Genomic DNA, 19,370 nt, shown 5'->3' on the forward strand with positions numbered 1-19,370 from the left:
TCTGCATAAGCTGTTAATGGCTAGATAAGATCTCGTGAGTGAATGATAAACACCTACTTATTTTTAATTCCTTCATGTGACATCAGCATTGCTGGCTTTTGAACTAAGTAACTTGTTATATCGTTTCAGAGGGCAGTTCAAAATCAACCTCATACTGTGAGTCTACATGGAGCCACATGTAGGCTAGACTGAGTGAGGTGAGCAGATTTCCTTCACTAATGGACATTAGTTATTAGATCTGGAAATGTGTTGCTGGAAAAGCGCAGCATCCAGGGAACAGGAGAATCGACGTTTCGGGCATAAGCCCTTCTTCAGGAATGAGGAAAGTTTGTCCAGCAGGCTAAGATAAAAGGTAGGGAGGAGGGACTTGGGGGAGGGGCGTCGGAAATGTGATAGGTGGAAAGAGGTCAAGGTGAGGGTGAAAGGTCAGACTGGGGTGGGGGCGGAGAGGTCGGGAAGAAGATTGCAGGTTATTAGTTATTAGATGTCCATTATCGACAACTGTTTCATGGCTACCGTTAAACTGGCATTTTATTTCCGGATTTTTATTGAATTGAAACTTCTGACATAATGAGATTCAAATCCATGTCCTAAGAACTGGGGATTACTAACTCAGAGACAGTAGCACTTCTTCGCTGCTCCCATAAATGCATGTATTAACATCGTATTGTTACTTAATCCGGCTCATTTAAATGAAGCTGCTTTTCTCTCAGGTACAGGTGAGAAACCAAATGCTGCCAAAACAGAGAGGTTTTCTGGCAGCTGCAACTTGGCCAATATCTTCTCATGGTCATCCATTGTTCAGCATTTGCCAACATCTTAGGGCATGCTTTGTGGATAGCAACCACCAGCAACCTCTGCCCATGGACATTGGCAATGGTAAAGCTCCAGCCTAGCGACATTGTCACAGCACATCTGAGACAAACCTACTCTACAATTCAGCATGAATACTGAGGTTTGGAGCTCACATTACAGTGCAATGTTACTGTCAGGCCACTTCCTGTGCAGAGACAGCAACCAATCACATGTGATGGCACAACACGGTTCTCAGGGCTCTTAGCTTGCATTCTTGGTGCTCACTCACTTTGTACCTACTTGGACTGTCATAGCATTTTTGTCTGGCCTTTATGCACATTGCCAGTTCATTCATAATTTACAAAATCACAACAGTTATGTCTTGACTTACGTTTTAGTGCAGTCAGAAAGCCAGGCAGCTTTCCACATTTGCCAACAAGACATCAATCAAGGCAATCTTGCTGCAAGGCATTTTGTTTTGTCATGTCACTTGTGCAGCATGTATCAGCAGCTTATGGCAAACATACTGCATGTGCTTCAAATGAAAAGACATGTGCAAAAGTGTAGTGTGAGTAGTCCTTAGTCAAATCAAAGGGGAATATTGTCAATTCGGGATATGGCCACATTTAGTGAAGGGGAGTACTGATCTCACTTCAGAGGCATAGCAACAGTTAGTTGTTCACTTGGTGTGATCAAGGTCTGTGAACTTTGGGCACTCCTCCAACTTGCGTCTAATCAATCTGGTGATTATTGCTAAATCATTTGGGGAGTTACAAAATGATCAGTAAAAGTGTGATCCTTCATCATTCAAGGCTGTCATTAGAAGTGGTTCAGGAGTGTAGACCAAGGACAGTCCATGGGAATTGTGCATACAGGTAAATTCCAGTATCAGTGAGAGTTGACCCTGAGTGGCTATTAATTGTCTGCTTAATGGATGCAATTGGCCCACAGCTCAAATAATAATAGCGGGCAGATGAGGCGTGTCATTTGACTCCACTACCAGCTCTCTTACGTACCTTGTCCATGGAAGATTGCCCTGGATATGTGGTGTCAGCTGATATACTTGCAGCCTCCCATGATTGTTGGCTCCCAAAGAACTGGGTTTTGTCATTAGTCATGGGATTGTATTGTAATTTGACTTTTGTTTCTTCAGAAGCTAACCTTCCATCCAATGACTCCATCTATACTTCTCACTGCCTCAGGAAAGCAACTGATATAATCAAAGACCCCTCCCACCCTGGTTATAATCTCTTCCAACATCTTCTGTTGGGCAGAAGATACAAAAGTATAAACACTTGTACCAAAAGATTTGAGAACAGGTTCTTCCTCGCTGTTATTAGACTTCTGAATGGACCTCTCAAATTTGAAATTTAATGTTGATCTTGCTCTTTGTGCACCTTCACTGCAGCCGTAACGCTGTATTCATCACTCTGTTCCATTACCCTTAGGCAGTTTGTAAGGTATGTTTTGCATTGCATGCAAAACAAAACTTTTCACTGTACCTCGGTATATGTGACAGTAATAAATCAAAATCAAATTAAATCAATATTTTTTTGTTACAATAACTTAGTGGTGCATCATTCAGGTTCTTTGAGATACAACAGGAGAGATTAGATTAGATTACCTACAGTATGGAAACAGGCCATTCAGCCCAACAAGTCCATACTGACCCTCTGAAGAATAACCCACCCAGACCCATTCCCCATATATACCCCTGACTAATGTACCTAACACTATGGGGAATTTAGCATGGCCAATTCGCCTGACCTGCACATCTTTGGACTGTGGGAGGAAACCAGAGTACCCGGAGGAAACCCACACAGACACGGGGAGAATGTGCAAACTCCACACAGACATTCGCCAAGGCTGGAATTAAACCCAGGTCCCTGCAGCTGTGAGGCAACAGTGCTAAACATTGAGCCACTGTGCTGCCCATGCTACCTGATATAGAGTCATAGAGTCATTGAGATATACAGCATGGAAACAGACCCTTCAGTCCAACCCGTCAATGCTGACCAGATATCCCAACCCAATCTAGTCCCACCTGCCAGCACCCGGCCCATATCCCTCCAAACCCTTCCTATTCAATTACCCATCCAAATGCCTCTTAAATGCTGCAATTGTACCAGCCTCCACCACTTCCTCTGGCAGCTCATTCCATACACATACCACCCTCTGTGTGAAAAAATTGCCCCTTAGGTCTCTTTTATATCTTTCCCCTTTCATCCTAAACCTATGCCCTCTAGTTCTGGACTCCCCGACCCCAGGGAAAAGGCTTTGCCTATTTACCCTATCCATGCCCCTCATAATTTTGTAAACCTCTATAAGGTGACCCCTCAGCCTCCGACACTCCAGGGAAAACAGCCCCAGCCTGTTCAGCTTCTCCCTAAAGCTCAACTCCTCCAACCCTGGCAACATCCTTGTAAATCTTTTCTGAACCCTTTCAAGTTTCACAATATCTTTCCAATAGGAAGAAGACCAGAATTGCACACAATATTCCAACAGTGGCTTAACCAAGGTCCTATACAGCCACGACATGACCTCTCAACTCCTGTACTCAATACTCTGACCAATAAAGGAAAGCATACCAAACACCTTCTTCACTATCCTATCTATCTGCGACTCCACTTTCAAGGAGCGATGAACCTGCACTCCAAGGTCTCTAATTAGACACAGACTAGAACTGTGTTTTTTTTGTGTTGGTTTCAGTTTTACTTGATATATATATAGGTCTGGAAATGAATATAAAAGTGTGTAAAGAGCAGTTCCAGTTCTAACTATCTCTAATTGCCTTCCTGAAACAGAACTTACCAGAATATTCAATAAGTGATTGGAAGAGGAGATGTTCAAAAAGAATTTAATATGATACAGGAGCAATTTATATTACTTTGGACAAGAGATCCACTTGCCAAGGAAAATGCTGCCAGGAATTATAAAAGATATAGGACACAAATGAAATAAAGTATTCAAAAAAAAATTACAGGTCGAGACAAATGGAAAAGTTAGAACACACAGCAAAATGTGGCAAAACAGTTACAACAACAAAACAGAAATATGAAAGAAATTGATAGTATCTGATCTACTTTCTGGCTTTATTTCAGATTTCCAGCATCTGCAATCTTGAGCTTCTGACATTGTTGAAATTGTTTCTTGCAGTTTATATATGATTGATCTACAACATGGCACAATGCTTAGAGTATAGAGAATAGCAACTGCCCTTTAGTCTCTCTAAACTGAGTTTGTTTTTCTCCATTTTGCTTTCAACTGAAAGGAGGTGAATTTTTGTCTGGACTGGAAAGACATTAAAAGCTGAGGAGTTTGGTGTATTGTGCAGCCACAACAAGATCAATGCAAAGTATATTTACTGCACATTATTAACTTGAATGGATGAATAACAAAATTTGCTAATGTATTTCAGACTTTTATTTTTCAATGTGTGTATTATTTCCTTCAGAAGCTTCATTTACTAAGATGAGGTGTATATGTACTAAGGAATAGCATCATTCTAATTTTGTACCAGGTTCAGTGTCATTTGGTACAAATGATGCACAGTCAATTGGAGAGAAAAGCTATGTTTTTCTGATGTTAAAATCTCAAAAAAAGCAACTCCAAAAATACAATTGAGACGTTTATTTTTCTTGTGTAAGATACCTTAGTTGTTTCTCTCAATGTGATCGTATTTTAGAGATTTATAGACAGCTTTCTAAAATGGACTTGTGCCTAATATGGTCTGAGATTCTCTAAAGTCATTTCACTTAGGACTGTAATGATGATTCACATCATATGTCTAGAATGGATTCAAACCAGGTTCCAGAAGTGAAAGAATTGGACAATAATTGATTGCATAATCCAACATAGGTTAGAATTGACTGTATAATCCAATATAGACCATAAAACATATTATTCCAATGAAATCGCATATCTTTACAATATTTAATCAAACATTCAGCATAATATTTGTGGACATTGGCAATAACATCTGTGCTACCAATGGATAAACTGTTAGCCTCCAAGTCCCAGGAATGTGTTGAGAGGTCAATTATGCTTTAAAATGTCCATTCAATTCCATACAAAAGAAAATTAAATTCTAAAAGATACTCAATCAACATTTCCATCTGGGTGTAAAGCATATGTTAATCAAGTTGCCACTGAAATGGACTTTTGGACCAGAGGTTTTCAAAGATATTCCAGAAACTCACAGACATACTTTCATCTGCCAAATTTCAGGAGAGAGCTGTTTGAGGTTGAAAATTTCTAAGGTCCACTATTCAGGTAGATAAGTACCTTGCATTTTCAACGTACAGCCAAAATTCATGGGGATTTAAACAAAATCAAATATTCTCACAGTTTGAGCCAAAGACAGGAAGCTCTTGAAATAAGTATGCATTATGAAGGGTAGTTTTTGGGGTTAAAAATTGCCAAGCTGAGAAAGGAAGAGAATAGAAATAATAGCTCCTTGGGAGCAGAGAATTACTTTGGATTAATTCCAGGAAAATTGAACGTCTGCTTAGAGACAGCATTTTTTCCAGTTTTGTTTAATGAGAAAGGAGGAGTTTGCTTCTGTAGTTTAAAGCTTAAGTTGTCTACTAAAGGAAAAGTTTAATGAAAAGTGCTTTTAGCTTGCTTTTATGTTAAAAAAAATCTATTTATAATCATGTGGTAATATACAGAATGTTGCAAGAGTGGAATATTAAAAATAGCTCAGAGTTTTTTTAACATTACAAAAGACAATTTTCAAAACAAATGGCTTTAATTTAGACATTTCAGATATTACTAAACAAATAATTAACGTCTTTATTTCTACATTTTGGGAGTTTCTGACACATTTTAAATAAACAAATTATGTTTTAACAAATTGTGGACAGAGGGGCCACAGGAAAGCATAGAAGCATTTACATTTTCATAATCAAAGCATATAATTTCAAACATCATAAATATTAAAATAAAGGGGACATATTTTGTTGAAACTTTTGCTGCAATTATATAATTAAGAATGGATTTGATTGATCACAAAATTCAGTTATATCAAGAATCATGTTTCTCTCTGCATAGAATTCTATAAATGAAGATACGTTTTTGAAGTACTAGCAAGTATTTCTGTTATTATCATAATTAATGTGACAGCATATTTTATAACTGGACTAAAAGCTGGTTAAAGAATTAGATGTACTCTATTCCCCTTCTCTGTTCCATAATTCAGCATAAATTAACCTGAAATGTTCATGATGACCATTAATGGGTAGAAAGTAATGTATCATTAAACTACAACCACTGCAGGTTTTGTTTCAGGAATGAATGCTTTTTACATAAACTAATAACTGCTAAGTCAGCCAATTAAATATCAAATTCAATGACAGCCACTAAAAATCACTGAAATAGTGATATGTTTGTTGCTAATAATCTAAACTTCATTTTCTACTAAATAAGGACATTACCATCATTTAAATGTTTTAATTTAGTGACCTTTTTTCTAATGATGAAAAATGGTGAGATTAGAACTATCAGACACCCAATTGTACTATACTACTATTGACAATCAACAAAACAAAACCCCTTTCTTATAGTTATCTATAAAATTGAAAGACCTTGGCAAGTGGCGTATTTTCTGAGATAAAACTCACAGCATTGCCTATATTTCACCAGCACACCTTGCCACACCTAGCTCTCTCTAACTCCACATCCAATATCTAGGTCTCAATCAACCTTGACAATAAAAGTGCCTGGTCATTATCAGGTTTCTATTTGTGGGAATTTGTTGTGGCTGGATCATTTCCGACATGAGACAGTCACTACACTTCAAAAAATAATTATTTAACTGTAACATGTTCCTTAAGTCACAAAGTACAATATATAACAGTAAATCTTTTTTTCAATATTCTTCCAACCAAAATTTATCACTTTGTAGCTTTCTTCTTTATACTTAAGCTATCACTTTCTTGCCAAGTTTTCAAATGTCTATTCATCCTCATGAAGTTTATAATGATGCACTTCATTGTCAAGTATGTTTCCTGGTTTTGAGGACAGTCAGAAGCAAAGGCAAGGTTTATTGATGACAAGGGAGTCCAGAACCAGGAATCACAGTCTAAGGATATGGAGTAAGCTATGAGGACTGAGATGAGTAGATGTCTTTTCGCCCAGGGAGTGGTGAGCCTATGGAGTTCACTCTCACAGAAAGCTGTTGAGGGCAAAATATGGTCAGATTTCAAGAAGAGTTGAAAATAGCATTTGGGTTAATGGGATCAAAGAATATAGGGCAACAACAGGAACAGTTGGATGATCAGCCATATAATGAATGGCAGAACAGGCTTGAAGGGCTGAATTGACTACGTCCACTCCTATTTTCGATGTTTCTATGTAATTGAACCTGCCTCCACCACACTTCCAGTCATTGCAGTCCATACCTAACTACTTGCTCTGTGGAAATGTCTTTTACTTGCATCAAATTTGCTCCTTTTGCTAACCACTTAAAATCTATGCCCTCTGGTTCTTGATCTTTTTATGAGTGGGAATGGTTTCTCTCTATCTCATTTATCAAGTCTGCTCATGATTTTGAAACCTCTATCAGATCTTTTCTTAGTCTTTATCTCTCCAGAGAGAACAGTTCTGATCTATCCTCCTAACTGAAATTTTTCATCCCTGGAACCATTCTTGTAAGTCATGTCTACTGTCTTTCCAATGTGTTCACATCCTTCTTATTCTGTGGTGCTGACACACAACTGCACAGAGCACAAAATAGCAAAACCTCCCTGAAGACAGAATGGATGAAGACAGAATTCTCAGCTGCTGCCAGTCAGTTGTGAATTAGGTTCAGTGATGAACCAATTTCCATCTTTTGTCCTGAGCCCATCAAATTTAGTGATGGTTCATTGATCAAATGGATTAAGCAGGTTTGGCAGTGGCTTCCTGGGCCAGAGGGAGGTGGTCTCACAAAGTCAGGGTGAGAAATCATGAAGCCTGATGTCTCCCTGCGTTAAATTCAGCCATTAGTTAAGGTAAATAGATTTTATCACTCACAGCTATAAGAAGTAATTGTAAACAAGATTGTGATAAATATTTTAAAAATTAATTAAATTTACTGCATATTGTCTTAACTTGTGATGCTGATTTTATTAAATATTCATTCTTTTGATAAGTTAGTGCTTAATTAATATGCATTTGGTTCTATCGGACTTTGCACTAATCAGTTTCATTCTCCAGTGCAATTCTGAGGTAATGTAAAATGCTGGAAATTTTATTCAATCAATGAGATGTTAACCTCTGCTCCTGCATGCCTATTCAGCTGCATTTTAAAATTACGCAGCAGCCTTTGATGATAAGTTAGTAATACACCTGCTGCAGCCAACTTGTCTCCCTTTGCCGCTCCAAAAAAAAACTAATTATTCATCAGTTATTAACTGTGGGTTGTTATTGGTACAGAATATCATCTCATATTGACAGTTAATTCACTACAGAATTGCGGAGAATTTTGAGACATCCGCTACAATAAAAAAAATGATAGAATTACAAGCATTATTACAATGTTATTTTAGAAATCTGTCACTACATTTGCCACTAACTGGTGAAGTATTATCTTCATATTTGTCATCATAGAATTACAGACAAAATCATAGAATTGTAATATTTGTAGAAGGAGGCCATTGAGCCCATCATTACCTCTTCATATAATCGTCTTACCGAGTATCATTCTCCTGCCTTCTCTGTGTCTTTTCAAATAACTAATGCCCTTTGAAAGTTGGATTCACCCTGCTGCACCACACTCTTGGGCAGTGCACTCCAAACCTAACCACTTGTATGGAAAAGATTCCCCTCGCATCACTGCTGTTCCATTGATTAGCTACTTTAAATCTGTGCTCTTTATTCCCAATACTTTTGTGAGTGATCAGGACCCCAAAGTACTGTGGTCTTTTTTAACTTTTAATTCCAAAGTGTTTTTTTTAAAAGATGATTGCTGCATTAAAGAAAATCAGACCGCAGATGTAAATTCAGTTCCATCTCAAAAAGTCTTGCAAGGAATCCATGCGATGTTGTGTGTCAGGGTAACTTCAGAAAGAGACTTAACCAGAAGACACATGAGGTGGCTATCCATCTCTCACTATACCCCACCATACCCCACACCACTCACTAAATCAAAGATAAGGATCTAGTTAGACCATAACATTAATTCCAAAAACAATTTTTCTCCCCTTATCTAAGGTTAAATATATTGGCATTGGAAACAGTCCAGAGCAAGGTCACTAGGTTGATTTCAGTATGGAGGGGGTATGGGGAGAAGTTGAGCAGGTTGGGCCTGTATTAATTGGAGTTTAGATGAATGAAAGGTAACCTTAATGAAGTACATAAAATTCTTAGGGGACTTGACAGGATAGATGTGGGAAATTTGTTTCCCTTTGTGGAACATCCTAAGACCAGAGAACATAATCTCAGAATAAGAGGTTGCCATTTAAGACAGAGATGAGGAGAACTTACTTCCTTCAGAGGGATGAATCTGTAGAATTCTTTACCTCAGAGGACTGTCAAGGCTGAGTCATTAAGTATATTCAAGGCTGAGATAGACAAATATTTAATCAGTAAGGGTAATGGCGAAAAGGCAGGAAAGTGGAGTTAAGGATTATCAAATCAGCCATGATCATATTGATGGGCAGACCAGACTCAATGTATTGAATGGTCTATTTCTATTCCTATGTTTTATGGTAATAGGTGGCAGACTCTTACAATGGCCTAAATGACATAGGCTGTGGCAAGAAACGTGGCAGAAGCACATGACCACTCTAATGGGGCCAATCTCAACATAAGGAACAACTCATTGCGTCTTTCAAACAAGTTTTAGTTGATAAGGAGAGATTCTCTTATTCATGCAAATTACTCCTCGTAAATTACTTTTTTACCTGTACATCTTAGCACATTAACTTGCAGCTTCATGTCCTACAACCCACCACGAGTAAACTAGACACCAAGAATTCTCAAAATGGAAGTCAGGCCTTGTGATTTCAGCTCACCATTGCCTACTAGAGCCTCCAAGTTGCTCAACACAAAACAGTATCTCAGGGCTTGCTGCATGTGCACCACTCACATGCACTCCCACATCTATTGACACTGACTTCTGATATTTGCTAATCTCTCAGGATCCTCATGGTACCTCTCTGATTGACTTGCAAGATGCTTAGGAAACACAGACTGAATTTCAGTGTGTAACAGCAACTGGCATTGAAAGATTGCTGCAAGGATACTTTGCATTCAGGGACAGGCCCCAGGCTCATAGATTGGACAGGCTGTATCTCATGTCTGCTTGGTTGCCTTTCTTTGGACTTGTTCACTTAGCACCTATCCATGTGCACCTACACCTTTCCTTTTCATATATTGACATTTCAGCCAAAGTCCAAAGGCTATCAATACTGTTGTTTTGATGTGCTCTTTTGCACAGATACACAGACGGGCTTCGTGTCATGTTTGCCAGTCAGGAACTAGCTGGGGGTGGAGGGGAGGAACATTATGCTGTATGGCACACTGAGATATCAATCTAATACCTACAGCGGGAGGGCTCCAGTATCATCCAGACATAGAGAACCATATTATCCTGGCATACAGTGCTCTGTACAATTGGAGTAGGCAACCAGCTGATGTGCAGGATGCTGAGGGAAAGGGAGAAGTCTTCTTCTGGGGAGCAGAAGGGGGGCAGGGATATTGGAGAGGAGGACGGTCTCATTGTGCATGACAGAATTCAGCTGCATCAGAAGCTAGAAACCAGACAGGACCTGACTGACACCCAGTTGTGGTCCGTGGGAGTTGAATGCAGCACAGCATCATGGAATATAAAATAGACATGGCTCAACATGCCAGCAATCGGTTTATATTTTGGGGATGAACTGCAGCCTCTATTCATTTTGTTTGGGTTTTTTTGCTGGCTGTAAATATAAGATCATATTTGTAATTTTTTTGATTCCTTGCCTGCATGTAATGTTCCCCTCCTGGACAATCACAAGCTGTGGGCTATTACACAAATTTGGGAACAGAGTAGCAGTGAGCTAAAGGAGCTGTTTAATTGAGAGTTAAGGACAGGTAAACTGGATAGCCCGGTGGTTAAACAATGACTGGGTGGGAGAATGGTGCTGTACGTGTAACAGAGAGTCAGTCATTCTGGCTACGTGCCATAAACATCGTGATTTTGTGGCTGTTGTGCCATTACATTGCTGGTGAGGAGCATTGCTGGATTGCTAACACTTATCCAGATGTGCCCAGGATATTGGTCACTTTGCAGATATCTGGTGGACGGCCGGTTGTCCTGTGAATAGCACATGACAAGACGGTGCAGGAATCAGCAATAGGGGACTTGAGTGGCGGGATAGGATGTTGATGAGGTGATTTTGGTTAGGCACAGTGAGAGGTATCATTAGGCCTTAAAAAAAATTCCAATGAATGTGATGGAAATGACACTTAGACAAAATAAAATGAGCCCACAGTGTTACGGTCAAAAAATTCATGAGCAATTACATATTATTTCTGGCACTCAAGCAATTTTATATTTCTGTTGCTACTGTCCATTTATCTCAGACATCTGTTGCATACACTACATCAGTAACACTGCCTTCATTAAGCTTTTCTGCTATCTTTTCAAAAAGGTTCAGAAAGTTAGCTAAAGATCACTCTTAAGAATCCAAGTTTGTTTACTACTTGCAATGTGATTATTAATTCTGTTCTGCATTACTGTTTCCTAAAGTTTCCTGATGAATGAAGTGAAGCTGACAGCTCTGCCAACCATCCAACCCAAACTTTGGGTCCGCTACGTGGATGCCAGCTTTTTCATTACTGAACAAAACAAATTAGAGGAAACCTTCAAGACCATCAATAACACCCTTACTGGCATAAAATTCGCTAAAGAGGAGGAAAACAACAACAAACTGCCATTCCTGGATGTCGCACTAGAGTGAACAGCCAGCATCTACAGGAAAACAACACCTACAGACCAAATATTGAACTACAGAAGCAATCATCCCAACATCCACAAATCAAGCTGCATCAGAACATGATTTCAACAAGCCACCACACTTGGCAGCACAGAAAACTACGCAGAGCAGAGGAAAATTAACTATACAGTGTGTTCAAAAAGAATGGGTACCCAATGAATACCGTCCACCGATTTAGATTAGATTCCCTACAGTGTGGAGACAGGCCCTTTGGCCCAACAAATCCACATCGATCCTCCGAAGGGTAACCCACCCAGACCCATTTCCCTCTGACTAATGCACTTAACACTATGGGCAATTTAGAATGACCAATTCACCTGACCTGCAAATCTGTGGTTTGTGGGTGGAAACTGGAGCACCCAGAGGAAACCCACGCAGACACGGGTAGAATATGCAAACTTCACACAGTCGCTCAAGGCTAGAATCGAACCTGAGTCTCTGGCACTGTGAGGCAGCAGTGCTAACCATTGAGCCACCATGCTGCCCCAAATTCTCAGCAACAAACCCAAACAAGCTGACAAAATGCATCCAGAAACCCTAGCCACTCTCACCTTCATCTCGGAAATGACTGCCAGACTACTCAAACCCCTTGGAATCATGGTAGCCCACAAACCCAACAACACACTAAAACAGCAGCTAATGAATTTGAAAGACCCTATACAACAACGAACAAAACTAATGTCATTTACACAATACCGTGCAAGAACTGTAACAAACAGTACATTGGACAAACAGGCAGAAAACTAGCCACCAGGACACATGAACATCAACTAGCCACAAACAACATGACCCACACTCTCTAGTATCCTTACATACAGATAGGTAGGACACAACTTCGACTGGGGCATCACATCCATCCAAGGACAAGCCAAACAGAGACACACATGAGAATTCCTAGAAACATTGTATTCCAACCAGAATTCTATCAACAAACACATTGACTTGGACCCCATTTACCAGCCCCTGAGAAAAAGAACGGGAAATGACATCACCACAGGAAATGACATCACCAACCCAAAGAAACACAAACATATAAATAGACAGCAGGGATCATCAGCAGTCCTTCATCTGGAGGACCACTGAAGATGTTACCTAGTATGGTGACGAAATGTGTGAAAATGAACCTTCCAGCTCAATGAGCAAACATACATCCAGAACCTCAACCTGAGCTACACATCTTCTCAAAAGTCACTATTTCATTTTTGCATTTGGCAGCCATTCTGTATTTTTAATTTGAATTTCATGGAATTAAAGTGGTTAAAATGTGCCTTTTGAGTTGAGAGTATAATTATTTCTTTCCTTGCTCATCTTCCCCTCACCACCTATACATATATATACAAATCAAGAATGCACATGAAATGTGCAGAGTCGGTGTTTTGGCTCAATGCGAAATGATTCCATCTGAAGATCAGTATTCAAAGCTCTTACAGTATTATGAATGCACGTAATCTATAACAAGTCAGTTATCATTGTCCCACTTCTTGGCTCCTCCTTAAGGGAAAAAACTATGGTAATTAGATGTTACATAAATCAAAAGTGGCTTATCTGCTTGAAGTAAATTCTAAAATAAATTTGATAGACATTTAATTTTCGGCAATATCAGAGGAAACTCCAGTAGTAGCAGAGGGAATTAGTAGTAGTGTCTCAAGAGCAGAACTTACCGACAGATAACAGTAACAATTGACCCTCTGGAATATCATTAGCAGATAGGATACAGGCATGGCTGTGGCGGCTAAACTGGTGGCAGGGTGTGTGAGAGTGGAGTGAGGAAAGAGGTAATAGGGCAAAAATTAGTTTAAAAACAAGCGCCAATGTCAATTAGAGGGGATCAGATCAAGGAAGAAAATTGTTAGTTTGAACTGTGTATGACGTAGAGAATAATGAGATTGAGAGAACGGAGGATTACGTACCTCTGTCCACTTTCATAAACAATTGAAAAAATCAAAGTTTTTTGACAATTCACAATAGCCCACAAATTCTCTTAATAAAAAGCTGTGGGTATATTTGCATGCTAACTAATACATAGTTGAAATTGTGATTGCTTTTCTTGTAGCTTTTTTTCATTAGTTTTTGTTCTCTAAACATTTTGTATATTACACAAGAATACTGTTGCAGGAGGTGCAAAAGTCTTATATAGGGAGGCAATGGCCTAGTGGTATTATCACTAGACTATTAATCCAGGAAACTCAGCTAATTTTCTGGGGACCTTGGTCCAAATCCTGCTGTGGCAGATAGTGAATATGAATTCAATAAAAATCTAGAATTCAGGGTCTGATAACAAAACCATTGTCGGGGAAAAAAAAACCCATCTTGTTTACTAAGGGAAGGAAATTGTCATACTTACCTAGTCTGGCCTACATCTGACTCCACAGCAACATGACTGCTTCTTAACTGCCTTCTGGGAAATAAATGCTGACCCAGCCAGTGATACTCTCATCCTGTGAATTCTTACTGTGTTGCTACATGGCCTACTTTCATAATTATTTTGACATATCCTGAGATTTTCACTATATTACATTTCACATTTCATTTTATCACTGTCTGCACATGACAAAAAAGGCTATACATCGTGTTTGTAGATCATGAACCAAAATTTAAAAGATCCTGTAGCACTTTGCTCAGTTCAACTGGAGATTTCAAATATTTTTCGGCATCTTTTTACAGTAGAGGGTTAATTATTCATTGTGTTTTCTGTCACATCATTGTTTTCTTTAAGTGCAAATCTAATTCATTGATAATATATTTTGGCATTTGTACAGACTGTTGTATGCACTGTGCTTCATAAATATTTAGTGACATGAAATCCTTAAATGGACTGCATTTTGCTGTCAAATCCGAAAAGTTTGTCTTAAAAATCGAGTGAGTTCTATAGCATGGTTATCCCTGGAATGATATCTGTTTAAATCTAATGCTCAACTAAAGGGATCTCCAAGCATGCATCAGTAGTGACATCCACAAGCAGATAAGCAACCAATCAGTTTGCAGTATTCAACTAGCAAATCAGAAAGCTAAAAGCATTTACTATAATTCATATTTATTTTATTTTGCAAAATGAACACTTAATAGAATTAGATTAATATAGAAGCTACATTTTATAAAAAAATAACGTATTTCATTTTAAAAAGTTTTTTGCATTATGTATTTTACATGCCACAAACATAAAATGAACTTCTTCGGTGAAGGTGCTTAGCAGTAATTATGAAGTTACTATGTGCTCAAAAAAAGTTGAGTTAAATCTCATTCTATAGGCCACAATGTTTCAAGGGCATTTATAGTGAGACTAGTAAATTAAGAATGGAAGTCCTCATCAAGTTCTAATCAAAATTTCCCTTGATTACAGTCAAGGAACTGCGGTGGGAGGGAGGAAGAACATCCTGTGGAGAACTATTAAGTTTGGATATTCAGGTTACTCTGCAACTGTATGTTCTACAGAACTTATTGTCATGTTTAGTAAAATAATGATGAGAAAACGAGTGGGTTTGCTATGTCCTTCCTGTCCGTTTCAAAAGTATCCAAGCTAAAAGTGATGTTCCTGCATTTTGTTGAAGTTACTTTGAACCTCAGTTGTCTTTACTTTTAGTTTCAGTGAAAATGTCAGCATGCCCAGGTAGTAAAATGTATCTCTTAGTAAGAAGGTAATAGGCTTAAGTAACAATTCAGCAAATGAGCACTGGGTTTAGGGTGATACTTCACTGAAATATTGAAGAAAAACTTGTACTGTCAGAGGTGCCAGCTTTCAAATGAGGTATAAAACAAAACCAACCAATTTAACTTCAGTGATGGGAAATCCTTTAGAATTGGTGATTAGGAGAAACTGATATTCATCCGTACAATTGAGGACTAATTTAAATTAAGGAACCAGCACAATTTTGATAAGGGCAAATCATGTTTAACCAACTTAATTAAGTTTTTTGATGGGGGTCACAGAAACAAAGCCTGTTCTCTTTAAAGAAGATTGACAGGAAATTCGATGGAGGTGTTCAAAATCAACAGTGGTTAGAAGGAGTAGATAGAGAAAAACTGATTTCCATTGAATTGAGAAACAAATTTGGAAGGAGATCTCAGCTTTATCTGTAAGAATATTAGGGTGGTTATAGCAGGGGATTTTAACTTTCCAAACATATACTGGGACTGCCATAGTGTTAAGGGTTTAGATGGAGAAGAATTTAAGTGTGTACAAGAAAATTTTCTGATTCAGTATGTAGCTGTACCTACTAGAGAAGGTGCGAAACTTGACCTATTCGTGGGAAATAAGACAAGGCAGGTGACTGAGCTGTCAGTGGGGGAGCACTTTGGGGCCAGTGACCATAATTCCAATAGATTTAAAATAGTGATGGAAAAGGATAGACCGGATCTAAAAGTTGAAGTTCTAAATTGGAGAAAGGCCAATTTTGATGGTATTAGGCAAGAACTTTCAAAGGCTGATTAGGGCCAGATGTTTGCAGGTAAAGGGACAGCTGGAAAATGGGAAGCCGTCAGAAATGGGATAATGAGAATTCAGAGAAAGCATATTACTGTTAGGTGAAAGTATAGAGAATGCTGGATGACTAAAGAAATTGAGGGTTTGGTTAAGAAAAAGAAGGAAGCATATGCAAGGTATAGACAGGATAGATCGAGTGAATCTTTAGAGAGTATAAAGGCATTAGGAGTATACTTAAGAAGGAAATCAGGAGAGCAAAAAGGGGACATGCAATAGCTTTGGCAAATAGAATTAAGGAGTATCCAAAAGGTTTTTACAAATACATTATGGAAATAAAAGGGAATTAGGGAGAGAATAGGGCCCCTCAAAGATCAGCAAGGTGGCCTTTGTGTGGAGCTGCAGAAAATGGGAGACATACTAAACGATTATTTTGCATCAGTATTTACTGTGGAAAAGGATATAGAAGTAACGAAATAGATGATGACACCTTGCAAAATGTCCATATTAAAGAGGAGGAAATGTTGGATATCTTGAAACACAAAAAGGTGGATAAATCCCCAGGACCTGATCAGGACCCTAGTACTCTGTGGGAAGCTAGAGAAGTGATTGCTGGGCCTCTTGCTGAGATATTTGTATCATCGATAGTCACAGGTGAGGTGCTGGAAGACAGGAGATTGGCTAATGTTGTGTCACTCTTTAAGAAGGGTTGTAAGGACAAGCCAGGGAACTATAGACCAGTGAGCCTGACGTCGGTGGTGGGCAAGTTGTTGGAGGGAATCCTGAGGGATAGGATGTACATGTATTTGGAAAGGCAAGGACTGATTAGGGATAGTCAACATGGCTTTGTGCGTGGGAAATCATGTCTCACAAACTTGATTGAGTTTTTTGAAGAAGTAACAAAGAGGATTGATGAGGGCAGAGTGGGTGATGTGACCTGTATGGACTTCATTAAGGCATTCGACAAGGTTCCCCATGGAAGACTGGTTCGCAAGGTTAGATCTCACGGAATACAGAGGGAACTCACCATTTGGATACAAAACTGGCTCAAAGGTAGAAGACAGAGGGTGGTGGTGGAGGGTTGTTTTTCAAACTGGAGGCCTGTGACCAGTGGAGTGCCACAAGAATCAGTGCTGGGTCCTCTACTTTTTGTTATTTACATAAATGATTTGGATGTGAGCATAAGAAGTATAGTTCGTAAGTTTGCAGGTGACATCACAACTGGAGGTGCAGTGGACAGCGAAGAAAGCTACCTTAGATTACAACAGGATCTTGATCAGATGAGAAGTGGCAGATGGAATTTAATTCAGATAAATGCGAGGTGCTGCACTTTGGGAAAGCAAGTCTTAGCAGGACTTATACACTTATTGGTAAGGCCCTAGAGAGTGTTGCTGAACAAAAGAGACCTTGGAGTGCAAGTTCATAGCTCCTTGAAAGTGGAGTCACAGGTAGATAGCAGAGTGAAGAAGGCATTTGATATGCTTTCTTTTATTGGTCAGAGTATTGAGTACAGGAGTTGGGAGGTCATGTCGTGGCTGTACAGGACATTGGTTAGGCCACTGTTGGAATATTGCGTGCAATTCTGGTCTCCTTCCTATTGGAAAGATGTTGTGAAACTTGAAAGGGTTCAGAAAAGATTTCCAAGGATGTTGCCAGGGTTGGAGGATTTGAGCTATGGGGAGATGCCGAACAGGCTGGGGCTGTTTTCCCAGGAGGGTCAGGGGCTGAGGGGTGATCTTATAGAGGTTTACAAAATTATGAGGGACATGGATAGGATAAATAGACAAAGTCTTTTCTCTGGGGTCGAGGAGTCCAGAACTAGAGGGCATAGATTTAGGGTGAGAGGGGAAAGATATAAAAGGGACCTAAGGGGCACACGTGTATGGAATGAGCTGCCAGAGGAAGTGGTGGAGGCTGGTACAATTGCAATATTTAAAAGGCATTGAATAGAGAGGGTTTGGAGGGATATGGGCCGGATGCTGGCAGGTGAGACTAGATTGGGTTGGGATATCTGGTCGGCATGGACGGGTTGGACCGAAGGGTCTATTTCCAAGCTGTACATCTCTATGACTCTATGATAGAGAAGTTGAGAACCAAAAATCTCAACTTTGAGGTCATTGGCAAAATGAAGCAAAGCAACATGAGCAAAACCTGTTTACTCGGTTTGTTTTAATTAAGTTTTTATTTTCAATAGGTAATGTGTCCTCCTGTCACTGTATCTTCCCCACCTTCCCTCCCTCAGTGACTTCAGTTTCACTTTAATCATGAATTTTTTACATAACATGTATCCAGCTTTATTAAAATAATGCTGGAAATGCTCAGCAATCCTGCGATCATTTCTGGGGAAGGAAATAATTATTTGATGATGGCATCAATGTTGTCTTCTGTCCTGCATAGTGAGCTAGAAAATTTTTTTGGTGAGGGGGAACAGATAAGTAAGGTTGAGGATTTGCTGGCTCAGTAGCAGCATGTTACAATGTACAATTCTGGTCCTTCTGCTATAGGAAAGATGTTATGAAACTGAAAGGGCGCAGAAAATATTTACAAGGATGTTGCCAGGGTTAGAGGTTTTGAGCTACAGAGAGAGGCTGAATAGACTGGAACCTATTTGGGAGTTTTCCCTGGAGTGTTGGAGGCTGAGGGGTGACCTTATAGAGGTTTATAAAATCATGAGGGGCATAGACAAGATCTTTTTCTTGGGGTGGGGGAGTCCAAAAGTAGAGGGCATAGACCTAAGGTGAGAGGTGAAAGATTTAAAAGTGACCTAAGGGGCAACTTTTTCACACAGAGGGTGATGTGTATTTGGAATGAGCTGCCAGAGGAAGTGGTGGAGGCTGGTACGATTATGCCATTTAACAGGCTTCTGGATGGTTATATGAATAGGAAGAATTTAGAGGGATATGGGCCAAGTGCTGGCAAATGGGACTAGATTAATTTAGGATATCTGGTCAGTATGGACAAGTTGGACTGAAGGGTCTGTTTCCATGCTGTACAGCTGTGACTCTGTTTAACGTACATAGTCAGTGGTTAGAAATCTTGTGTGTACTGTGTGGTGGCTTTCAAAAATGGAACTGTTTAAGCATCTAAAGAAAAAATCATTTAGGGGAGCTACAGGGGAAAAGAGGGGAAGCATGACTAGCTGAGTTGTTCTTGCAGAAAACTGGGGTATGATGGGCTAAATGGCCTCTTTCAGTCAT

The 19,370-nt window shown here is 39.3% G+C and overlaps 1 long non-coding RNA gene across 1 annotated transcript; it reads left to right on the forward strand.

Annotated features, from left to right (window-relative positions):
• The first annotated feature begins 120 nt into the window (after positions 1 to 120).
• Positions 121 to 13,023, forward strand: LOC148151945 (uncharacterized). The gene is made up of 2 exons (XR_015759159.1): positions 121 to 197; positions 11,510 to 13,023. It is a non-coding gene; the product is annotated as an uncharacterized LOC148151945 (long non-coding RNA).
• The last annotated feature ends 6,347 nt before the right edge of the window (positions 13,024 to 19,370 follow it).

The sequence above is a fragment of the Chiloscyllium plagiosum genome, unplaced genomic scaffold, assembly GCF_037043375.1.
Source record: "Chiloscyllium plagiosum isolate Xiang-an unplaced genomic scaffold, Cpla_swu_hap1 HiC_scaffold_2, whole genome shotgun sequence".
Taxonomy (NCBI): domain Eukaryota; kingdom Metazoa; phylum Chordata; class Chondrichthyes; order Orectolobiformes; family Hemiscylliidae; genus Chiloscyllium; species Chiloscyllium plagiosum.